General features: G+C 59.3%; 1 long non-coding RNA gene across 2 annotated transcripts; it reads right to left on the bottom strand.

The window, feature by feature from the left end:
* Positions 1-732: 732 nt before the first annotated feature.
* LOC142365393 (uncharacterized) lies at positions 733-10470 on the bottom strand. 2 transcript variants are annotated; one of them, XR_012766457.1, is made up of 2 exons: positions 10355-10470; positions 733-2764 (listed from the first exon to the last, which is right to left on the bottom strand). It is a non-coding gene; the product is annotated as an uncharacterized LOC142365393 (long non-coding RNA). The 2 variants fall into 2 exon arrangements; XR_012766458.1 differs by lacking the exon at positions 10355-10470 and adding an exon at positions 10179-10221.
* Between the last annotated feature and the right edge of the window lie 108 nt (positions 10471-10578).

Here is a 10578-nt window from a genome sequence, read left to right as displayed (position 1 = left end):
GATCACCACAACGGCAGCTACGTCTGCAGCGACCAGCAAAAAGGAAACACAAGCCTGCTTAGGCATTGTGGGGTTTTGGAGAATGCACGTTCCCCATTCCCGTCGGGTCGTAAGCCCTTCCTATCGAGTGACCCAGAAGAAGAGCCGGGCATCGGTCAGTACAATTGCTCAGCGCCCGCTGACCGCTGCCCAGTTAGTTGCCAAGCCGTGGCACCCTCCGGCCAGTTAACCCCCATGTATGCTCAGCATGACACCCTACGGTATGGCAGAGTCCTTGGCTGCGTAGTCCTGCTTAGCAGCTGAACCGAAACATCAGCGCGTTATCAGCATCGTCATCAGCCCAAACCCAAACCGCAGCACTCCACTAGCTAGCAGGAAGACAACGAAGTCCATCCCAGCCGAAACCAGCACACCATCGGAACGGGGCGGGGGGAGTGAGCAAGCGGCCGTGTGGTACTCAGTTGGCGGCTGGGGTTAAACCACGACAGCCCTGAAGCCCCCACAAAGCAGCCCTGCCACAGCAGCTCAGGGATCCTCCGCCCCGGCAGGACCATGCAGCCGTCCCCAGGGGCAGCTCGAGCTCCCACAGAGGTGTCTGGGGTGCACTGAAAGCCTCGGGAGCGGTTCGGAGTGGACCAGTGCTGGAAGGGACAAGCTCTTCCTGTTTGGTGGGAGGAAGAGCAGAGTTGATGATTCGAAGATCCAGTAGGAAAAACCTAACAGTACAATGTATACTGTTCAGCAGGGATTCTTTATTGCGGCGCCGGGCACACGGGGGATTTCTCCTCCAAACGTGCGTACCAGACACCCTGTTGCTTCAGGTTAAATACAATCACATATGTAAATATTCATTATATTTCTAAGAACTAATAAGCATATGTAAATATCTTTCACGCATGTCTTTTAGCATCTTTGGGTGGTCTTCAGGGGTCCCAACATGAAGGCCCATCCTCTTCATCACGCTGTTCACTGACTGACATTTGTTTCTGCGCAAACTCAGTTCTAGGATCACGTACATTTTGTCCGTCAGGTTGTTTGGCTCTGGTCTGGTTGCTCTCTTGGTGCCTCCTTATCTCTGTAGCTTCACGCATTTGCCCTCCCAAGGCCGAGCTGTCTGGAGTAGAATTATTTAGGAGTCTCTTTTATCCCACAATTATCCCAATTATCTTCTGAGAACCAAGACCACTTTTGTTTCACTTAATTATTTTGTTTAATGACTAAGTGATAGCTTGTGCCCATGTCCTTCCACTACATTCCTTAATGAGAAAACAGGGATTAGTGTAACAGTTACAACGTTAGATCACTATGCAGCAGGAATACAAGTTACAGTACTAAAGATTACTATAAACTAAAAAATATTAAGGTTTTCTGTTATAATTTCACATTTCTTACAATCCCCTCTATCATTGAGGCGACACAAAACCAGGATTTCTGCTGGGCTGGAGTGAATCTGACACATTTAACGCCGTCGAGGGGCAGGGGCAGGGCTCTACAGTGCGCCGAGAGGCAAGGGACGTCGTGGGGCCACGCTGGGGTGTCTGAGCATGGGGCTCTGGGACACCCGGGAGGGCAGCAGGGAGGTCCTGAGGAGACACAAAGGCAGAGGGGGGCTGGAGGCCCCCCGAGACCACCCAGGTGCCCGGGGCTGAGAGCCCCGGGAACGCCCTGCCCCTCCCTCCCTGGGTCACACTGGGGCCCTTTGTGACCTCACTTGCTGACATTCCACTGCGCTGCACGTGGTCAGCACGGCTGCAGCCCCCAGCCCGCAGTGTCCGGCAGGACGGCGACGGGACAGGGCAGGAGCCTGGAGCTGACAAGAAGCCCCCGAGCGCAGCCCACGTCTTTCCCCGCGGCGCCGAGGCTTTTTGCCGAAGCTTCCCCCTTGTCCATCCCTACCCCTTTCGTCCGTCCCGCAGGATGGCCGAGAGACCCCCCAGCTGCCCCGGGGTGGCCTGGGAGGAAGACAGGGCTCCCCAGGAGAGCAGCTCTCCGCCGGAACCCGGTGGGGTGTGCATGGTCCAGCCACTGCAGATTGGTGAGTGAGGGGCCCTGTGGGTCTGGGCAGGGCTGGGGATAGCGAGCGCACCCTCTCAACACCGGCATCACCATTTCCCGGCACGCTGGCAGCGGGGCTCCCACGGGTGGTGGGCGTGATGCTGCCTGAGTGCCGGCTCCCGAGGAGGGAGAGAGCAGAGGGGACCCACCTCGTGCTCCAGGGCCGTGCTGTGGGACGCAGGGACTTTTCCTGCCTGGCTGCAAGCCAGCTCCTCAGCCCGCTGCACTGGGGGCTTTCCCCACTGCGCCGTGCTCCAGCATCGCAGCCCATCTGCTGGGCACCCTCCAGCCCTGACACGCACGGGACGACTGTGCCCGGGGAGGGGGCATGGGGCTGGATGGAGGGCAGAGCTCCTGCCTCTGCGCTCTCCTGCCACCAGACCCTCTCTGCAGCCCCCCTGCTCTCCTCCCTTATTAGATGTGAGCTGGCTACCAGTGTACGAAGACGAGAGAGTACTGGTGGACATCATTGTGGGCTTTCGGAGCAGCCGAGAAAGGGTAACCGTGGTCATTTGCAATGCAACTGTGCCAGCATCTTCTGTCCCTGGTCGTGTGTCCCCTCTCACGCTCCCTGTTTGTCTCTCTGTCCCCCGGCTGCCAGGATGCGGAACAGAAGATCAGGTTTCTCAACAGCATCTGCAGGCTGCTCAGAAGCGCGCGGCTCACTGGCTTGTCAGAGGGCCTGGATATCTTCTGCCGCAGATTCGACCTGGTAGAGAATATTGAGGTGAGGGGACACCCGGTGGCTCCGGGGAAGGGGGCCAGGCCCCCCAGCACCCTGTGAGGACAGTGCTTGGGCAGGGTGAGGGTCTGGTGGCACTGGGTGCTGGCAGCTGCCAGGTCCCATCCCGGTTATGCTCCACAGATGCTGCTGGATGAGGAGCCCAGGCGCCATGTACGCACACCAGTCCGGCGGCTCGCCATGGATGCCATCGCTGAACTAAGGTACCTGCCTGTCCCTCCTGGGGACCCTGCCCCAGAGGTCCGTGTTTGCCTGCACGAGGCCTCGAGGCTCCGCTCGGAGCCAGCACCAGTGTCCCACTGGCGCCCCGTCTCTCTTTGCAGCTCAGTGCGGAGGGTGCTGGAGGGCAAAGAGAGAAGCCTCCTAGCAGCCTGCTTCAGGAGCATCGTCTGGCTTTCTCGAAGAAAACAATTAGAAATTGGGTACCTTTACACCTACAACTTGGTAAGTGCTGGGTGAGGTACAGGAGCCCCCAGTCCCTCTGGGCTGCTCCCTGGTCTTGATCTGACCAGAGACCCAAGGCAGGGCAGGGGCTCTGCTTTGCTTCTCCACCCTCATCCCTTCGTCCCCTTGCGCCATGCCCGCGCACATCCCGTGCCGCAGGCTGCCCTGCCCGCAGCAGACTGTCTGCCCCTGGGTCTCTCCCGGGCACCGCAAGGCTGGGCAGGAGTCCTCCCTTGGTGCCGGGAGGTCAGATCAGTGTCCTGGGGGGAGAGGGACCATGGGAATGGCTGCCACAACCCGTTGTCTTCCTTGCAGACTCTGTCAGCCATGGACAACATGCTAGAGAGAGTGGTGCTCAGCTATCCTGCCTCCAGGGTCAGCGAGGGGCTGCAGAGTATCTTGCAGGTCTGGCACGGGCAAAGCGTGGGCTTCACAGGAGCTGTTGCTCACCCTGGGGGAATGGGGTGACCCAAGGGGCAGGAACCCCACCACAGGCTTTGCTCGAGAAGATGAGAGGAAGCCTTGGTGGCTTGGAGAGAGAGCAGCTCTGCTGAGAGGGACTTGGGGGTACTGATAGACAAAAGGCTGGACATGAGCCGGCAATGTGCACTGGCAGCCCAGAGGGTCAACCATGTCCTGGGCTGCATCAGGAAAAGCGTGGCCAGCAGGTCGAGAGAGGTGATCCTGCCCCTCTACTCTGCTCTGGTGAGACCTCACCTGGAGTACTGCATTCAGCTCTGGAGTCCTCAGCACAAGAAGGACATGGAACTGTTGGAGCGGGTACAAAGGAGGGCTACAAAAATGATCCGAGGGCTGCAGCACCTCTCCTATGAGGACAGGCTGAGAGAGTTGGGCTTGTTAAGTCTGGAGAAGAGAAGGCTGCGGGGATACCTGATTGCAGCATTTCAGTACTTAAAGGGAGCCTATAGGAAAAATGGGGACAATCTTTTTAGTAGAGACAGCAGTGACAGGACGAGGGGTAATGGTTTTAAACTAAAACAGGGTAGGTTTAGGCTAGATATAAGGAAGAAATTCTTTACAATGAGGGTGGTGAGACACTGGAACGGGTTGCCCAGAGAGGTAGTGGAGGCCCCATCCCTGGAAACATTCAAGACCAGGTTGGACAGGGCTCTGAGCAACCTGATCTAGTTAGTGGTGTCCCTGCTCGCTGTGGGGGGGTTGGAGTAGATGACCTCTAAGGGTCCCTTCCAACCCAAAACTTTCTATGATTCTATGATTCTACGACTGAGCAGGGCTGCTTCTGCTGCCGCGCGTGGTTGCTCCCAGGGCTCACCAGCAGCTTCTCTCTTCCCAGATGCTCTTGGATTTCGCGACCTTGGGCAACGTGACTGTGCAGGAGAGGGCCCTGGAGAGGATTACCCTCCTCAGCCACTTTCTGGCCGACAAACCCACGGTGGAGGTACGGAGCCAGGCACCCTCCAGCCAGACCACCTCCTCCATGTCCCTGTACAGCGCAGCAGGGATGCTCAGGGCTTTGGGGCTTCAGGGCTTTGGCACCAGCTGCCCGCCCTCACCCTTTCTGCTCTTCTGCCTCCCTCGCCCAGGCCTGGGACCACGTTGGAATGGACATCTATGGCCCTGTTTGCTACAGAAACATCCACATCCCGATCCTGGGATGGCTGCTGGGATGTCTCATCCTCTTCCAGTCTTCCAGCAAAGCCATAGCCGTTCTGGCTTCAGACGCTCTTCGTTTTCTCCAGCAATTCATGAGGAATCAAGCCAGTAAGACAAGTTGGGGTGGGCTTCATCCCTCCGCGCGGAGACATCTCCTGATGGATCTGCTTCTCCTCCTGACCTCCTTTGCCCTCACAGCCGCTTCCCGCAGCATCCCAGCTCTTGGTTTGCTGCAGAAGCTGAGTGCTCTCCTGAAGGCCAGCAACCTTTCCCTGCTGCTCTCCTTCCTCTCTCCTTTCAGGATCTTGAACCATGTGGTTTTATGGTCCCCACAGACAAAGTTACCTTTGATCACCATGCCCCAAAGCCATGTCTTCCCTGTTAGTGAAGAGCACGTCCATCTCCGCAGCACCCAGGCCGCTCCCTCCAGCGCTCGTAGCGAGAAGCTGTTCCTGATGCCCTCCAGAAATCATCTCAAACGCTCATGTCCTGCCATCTTGCAGGCAGATCTGAGGGGGGTTGGTAAGCTTGCCGGCAAAGCTGCCCTGTCTCATTGGCTCTTGTGTGTTTGCCCCGCTGTTTAGGCCGCTCAGTACTAAGGCATAGAGCACCGCAGCTGCGTTATGAAGATGAAGCCAACAACTGGCAGTGTGCAGCCGCCCTCATAAACAGGGTAAGGAGCTCCTCGCTTGCTGGGACTCTTCTCCGTGGCGTTGTCAGGGCACCCGTGTGAGCAAAGGCATCCAGAATGAATGGGGATGACGTGGCCTCGCTGTTCCTGGTGAGAGGGTTCCTGTTGTACCTGAGCAGGGACGATGCCGGGGCTGCACTCGGTGTCCCAGCAGCAGCTCCAGCCCTCCTGGCCACCAGCAAGCCCTGGTTCGCTGCAGGACCACTACACTGGGCCCAGCAGCCAGCACCGCCAGGCGTCTCTCACCAGGGCTGTGGCACTCGGTGTGACTTGTCCTCACTCCCCGCCTTACTGCCGTAGAGATTCACACAGTACCTCACGCCTGAAGAGAGGGCAGACATCGTGCTGGTGGTCATTGAGGCGATGAGAGACTCCAGCATCTTTGACCAGGAGGCGGCAACTGACATGCTGGAGGTGGTGATGGAGGACCCTGACTTCTGGCTGGTGGATGTAAGTGGGCTGTGGCTGCGTTGCCCTGCCCTTCAGCCCTGGCAGGCATTGTTCCTCCCTCCCTCTCCATCCCTCCCTCCCAAACCCACCTGAAGCCACCTCAAGGCAGCAGAAAGGGATCTGAAGGGCAGCCGAGGAAGCGGCTGCACTCCACTGGCAGCACCATCCTCAACTGTGTCTCCTCCAGGTGCCAAAGATCATGAGATGCATCCGCGGTAACCGGGAACACATCAACATGGAGTCAGCCCGCCAAAGCGTGGAGTCACTTCTTCTCCTGCTTGCCAACCGGAAGCCCATCACGGTGCTCACGAGCCTTCTGAAGGTCTCTTCACCAGCACAGAGGTACTGCCACAAAAGCCATGAGGGCTTGCTCTGCGAGGAGCAGGGCCCTCCATTCCACCACCTACTGTGGGGCTGACCAAGGCCATGCTGCCGTGGCCAAGGCAGCCCTGTTGACAGAGCATCCTGCCTTGCAGCGCTGACGTGGCTGTGTGGGAGATGCTGCTTCACCAGCCTTTGGATAGGATCTTCAAGCAGTTCCTCGCCTGGTTCCAGCAGAAGTTGCGCTGCAGGCTTGTCTCCTCTGTGACATCCAGCTGTATCCATCACTTGGTTGTGAGTTACCAGCAGAGACCTTGATCACCCTCAGCGAGCCCTGCAGCTTCTGCTGGTATCTCACTGCTGTCTTTGCTTCAGGTGACGGACCCCAGTGAGCTCCACGTGGAGGGTGTGGGTGAGGAGTCCCAGGTTGACAGCGATGAGAGTTGTCCAAGCCTGGTGACCCTCTCTCTGTTCCTCGGAGTCCTCGTCAAGCTGTCACAGAGACGTGACTCAGTGAGCAGAGCATCGTCCAGGGGAGCCGCGTTGGCCGCTGAGGGCTGGGGCGGTGGGTGGGGTGGTGGCATGGCCTTGGCCAAAGGCAAATTCTGTCTTTGATACAGGCAAGAAAAATGACGGCCTTCCTGCCGCGCATCATGGAGATGCTCCAGCATGATGACACCGACGTCACAATGAAGGTCCTGGAGCTCTTCAGAAACGTGCTGGGCCACCTGACCAGGGACAAGACTGGCCCCATTGCTGTGCTGCTGCTGGAGCAGCTCCCACCCCTCTTTGAACATGTAAGGCTGATGGGGGAGCCTGAGCACCATAGATGGGGACACTGCAAGGACGGCTTCTCCCTGCTGCAGAATTTGACTGTAGAGCATCTCCCCTCACCTCAGCCACGACAACACCCCTGCCCAGCACTGGACGGCTGACGCTCTTTCTGAAGTCCACCTCTCCTCCTTCCCACCAGAAGTCCAGCTGGATGCGAGAGCTTTCCTTCAGCCTCTTCCGAGACCTCCTGCAGTCAGTGGTGGGGGATGACGAGCAGATGATGAAGACCAAAGTGTGGTCATTCCTGGTCCCGCTCTTCTTCCACATGAGCGACCAGGTCGACAGCGTGGCCCAGGTACAGATTTCAAAGCTAAGCGTGGTGCAGGGAAGAGACCCCCGGCCGTTTGGGCCAGGGCACGTCCCAGCTTCCTAAGGGCGGGATCACCCCAGGAACAAAGCCAAGAGGAGGGGGATGCCAGGTCTCCTTCCCCAGGCCGTGGTGCCATCTCCCAGCTTCTGCTGTTCTGCAGGCCTCCAGAGAAGCCCTCCTGGCTGCAGCAGAGTTCCTCGGCTGGAAGAAGCTCAAAGCCCAGGTGCAGACAGGGCAGACAGTGAGGACTGGAAAGTGCTTGGTGAGGACAAGCCCCAGGATCTGCAGACCCTGGCCCATCTGGGCCTTGCAGCGGGAGGGAGGGGGTCTCGGGACCCCCCACAGGGCTCCTGGCTGGGAGACAGGAATGGCCTGGGTGGGAAGGGGAATGGCAGGCGCTGGGAGGAGGGACTGCCACATGCCCATGTCCTTCTGCACTCTCCAGCTGGCGCGGGACAGAAGCAGGGCTGACGAATACTTGCAACAGAGCCTGCGGTACCTGGAGGATGCTCAGCCCAGCTTGCGAGAGGAGGCCGTGAGGTTCATTGGTGAGCCACAGCCCCGCGGTCCCTCTTTTGGCAGCCTGGTCCCAGACCCTGCCGCTGCGCTGGCACGAGCGTGCTGGGGAGCAGGGGCTCTGACCCAGCTCTGTGCCTAGGGCTTGCCGCGCGGTACCTGAGGAGCGAGCAGCAGATCTCCTGGCTCTGCAGGGGTGAGTAGGGAGCACGGGCTGGAGGGGATGCCTGGGGGTCTCTGCACACAGCGGGGGTTCATCTCGGCTCTGTTGCTTTCTGTCACAGCCCTCAAGAACCTGGAGAGAGACAGCGATGTCTCCGTCTCTTCCCTGGCAGCTCAGACCATGCACAGGCTGGGCTCTCCGTGGCGGCGGCGGTGGCGGACACTGGGATGCAACCTGCGAGCGCTGTGCTGCTGCTGCTGCTAAGGCAGGTGGAGGTGCAGCCTTCGGCAGGAAAACGACTCTATTTTAATAATTAAAAAGCCAGAACAAGAAGCCCGTGGGGTCCTTCTGATGTGCAGTGAGCTGAGCCGGCAGCGTCCTTCCTGGCCTGTCCCGCTGCCTGCAGGACCTCTACCCCCTCGGCTCTCCCTGGCCCCAGGCTTACTTCACCAGTTCAGCCCTGGCTGAGGCTTTCCCCAGCAGAAGACGCGTTTCTTCATCTCCTGGGCAAGTCTTTTCTGTAGGGAGGCAGAGGGGAAATGGCAGCCCCTGCAGGAAGTTGCATTACCCGCAGAGCTGCCCGACGCTCTCCAGCAGCCCGTGGCAGCATAGCACCCACTGAGCCAGGGTCTCCTTGTCCCAGAGCCCCAGCTGCTCTGCTGGCCTACAAAACCCAGAGGAAAGGAACGCAGAGCAGAAGAGAGCAGAGAAGCTTTAGCCCAAGCAGCCCCTGCTCAGACATCGCGTGGCAAGAAAAGGCGCCCGCTCTCTGCCAAGCTTGCAGGTTATCGTTCATCCCGACGTTGAGAGCTGCCCGCCTCCAGCACACTCTGGGCTCACACATACACTTGCGCGTGAGCCAGGGCAGAAGTTCTCCTTGCCTTGAGTCCCAGAGTGCTTCCACACACACGGCACCCCGGGGTGCAGGGACGCTGCTTTGAATGACAGTCCCGCGAAGGCCTCCGGTCGCAGCCGCGTCTCCTGGCCCTGCAGCCATCCTTCCCCACTCCCACAGCTCAGCCTAGACCCAGCAGCAGAAGCTGGGCTGTGCCACAGGGGCCTGCCGTCCCCTCCAGCATGCAGCCAGGACAGGGCACAGGAAGGGTGCTCCCAGCTCCGGCCACCCTGCGGGTCTCCGGGCATCCCAGCCAGGCCCCAGCATCTGCTGTTGCTGCATGGCCACTTCCCCACACCGTGACGGCCTCCGGAGGGTTTCCCAGCGGAGCACAGAGGTCTGGAGGGGGTCCGATGGCAACAAGAGAGTCACCCCTGTAACAGACTGGAAGATGATTCCTGTCGAGTGCACATCTTGTGCGACTACGGAAACTACCATAATGTGAAATAACAAAGCCACCTAAGCCATGGAACAATATACAGGATATCTGTGGGTTTGAGACTGGGCTAATATAGAAGTCCAGTGAGGTTTGAGACTGAGCTAATGTATATTGCCTATGCAAGGTGAGCGGGCAGCGGCGGGGAGGCTGTAGCAGCGCACCAAAAAAGGACATTTAAAGGACACCGAGGAAGAAGAGACTCTTCATCCCGAAGACCACCAGAAGAACTATAAAGACCACCAGCATCACAAGACGCATGCGTCAGTAAATGATGCCACGTAAGCACAGAGAATCAAAAGAAGGAGGAGACTTTGCGGAAACGAACAGCTCGAAAAAGATATCAAGACGGCCGGCGCCACCAGAAGGTGTGCGTGTTGGTGGAACACCGACTCCCCGCGAACCCAGCGCTGTTTGCTTGCTTTTTATTGCCTTAAATATTAAGAAAGAAAAAGATAATGCAAATAGCGCATTATCATTTATAACAAACCCCCAAGGAGTTTCCCAGGCAGCGAGTCCTCAGCCGCCTCTTCCCATCCCGTCCCAGTTGCCCCCAGTCGCCCGGCCCCAGCCAGCTCGGGCAGAGCCCAGATGCCCCCCCCCAGCACCCCAAATGCCCCCCCCCAGCCCATAGTCCCAACCCCCGGAGCCCCCAGGCCCCCCCCGTGCCCCTCGCGTCCCGTTACCCGCACACGCGTGGGAGCCCCGCGCTCGGACAGGCCGGGGGGGTGGGGGGGGTGGGGGGGGTGGGAACACGGGACGCCGCTCCCGCCAGGGCGCGTCCCCGCTGAGGGGCTTGGGGGGCTTGGGGGGGGGGGGGGGGGGGGGCGCGCATGCGCATCGCGACTGCGCACCGCGTTACCTGCGCCGCAGATTCGCGTTACCCGGGGTGTGGAGAAGGGCGGCACACGGGGACACCGCGTTCCGGTTTGGGATGTCACGGTCTTCCCCATCCCCCGTGTTCCTTCCCTCCTCTGCTCTCGGTTTTTTAGTCCCCCTCTCCCCCGCTTCGGCGTGGCGAAAGTGCGGCGGCCCCCAGCTCTGCCTCCCTGCAACGCTCTGCTGCCGCAGATTCGCCACCGCCGC

The sequence above is a fragment of the Opisthocomus hoazin genome, chromosome 39 (assembly GCF_030867145.1).
Source record: "Opisthocomus hoazin isolate bOpiHoa1 chromosome 39, bOpiHoa1.hap1, whole genome shotgun sequence".
Classification (NCBI taxonomy): Eukaryota; Metazoa; Chordata; class Aves; order Opisthocomiformes; family Opisthocomidae; genus Opisthocomus; species Opisthocomus hoazin.
This window is presented reverse-complemented; position numbering and strand designations above follow the sequence as displayed.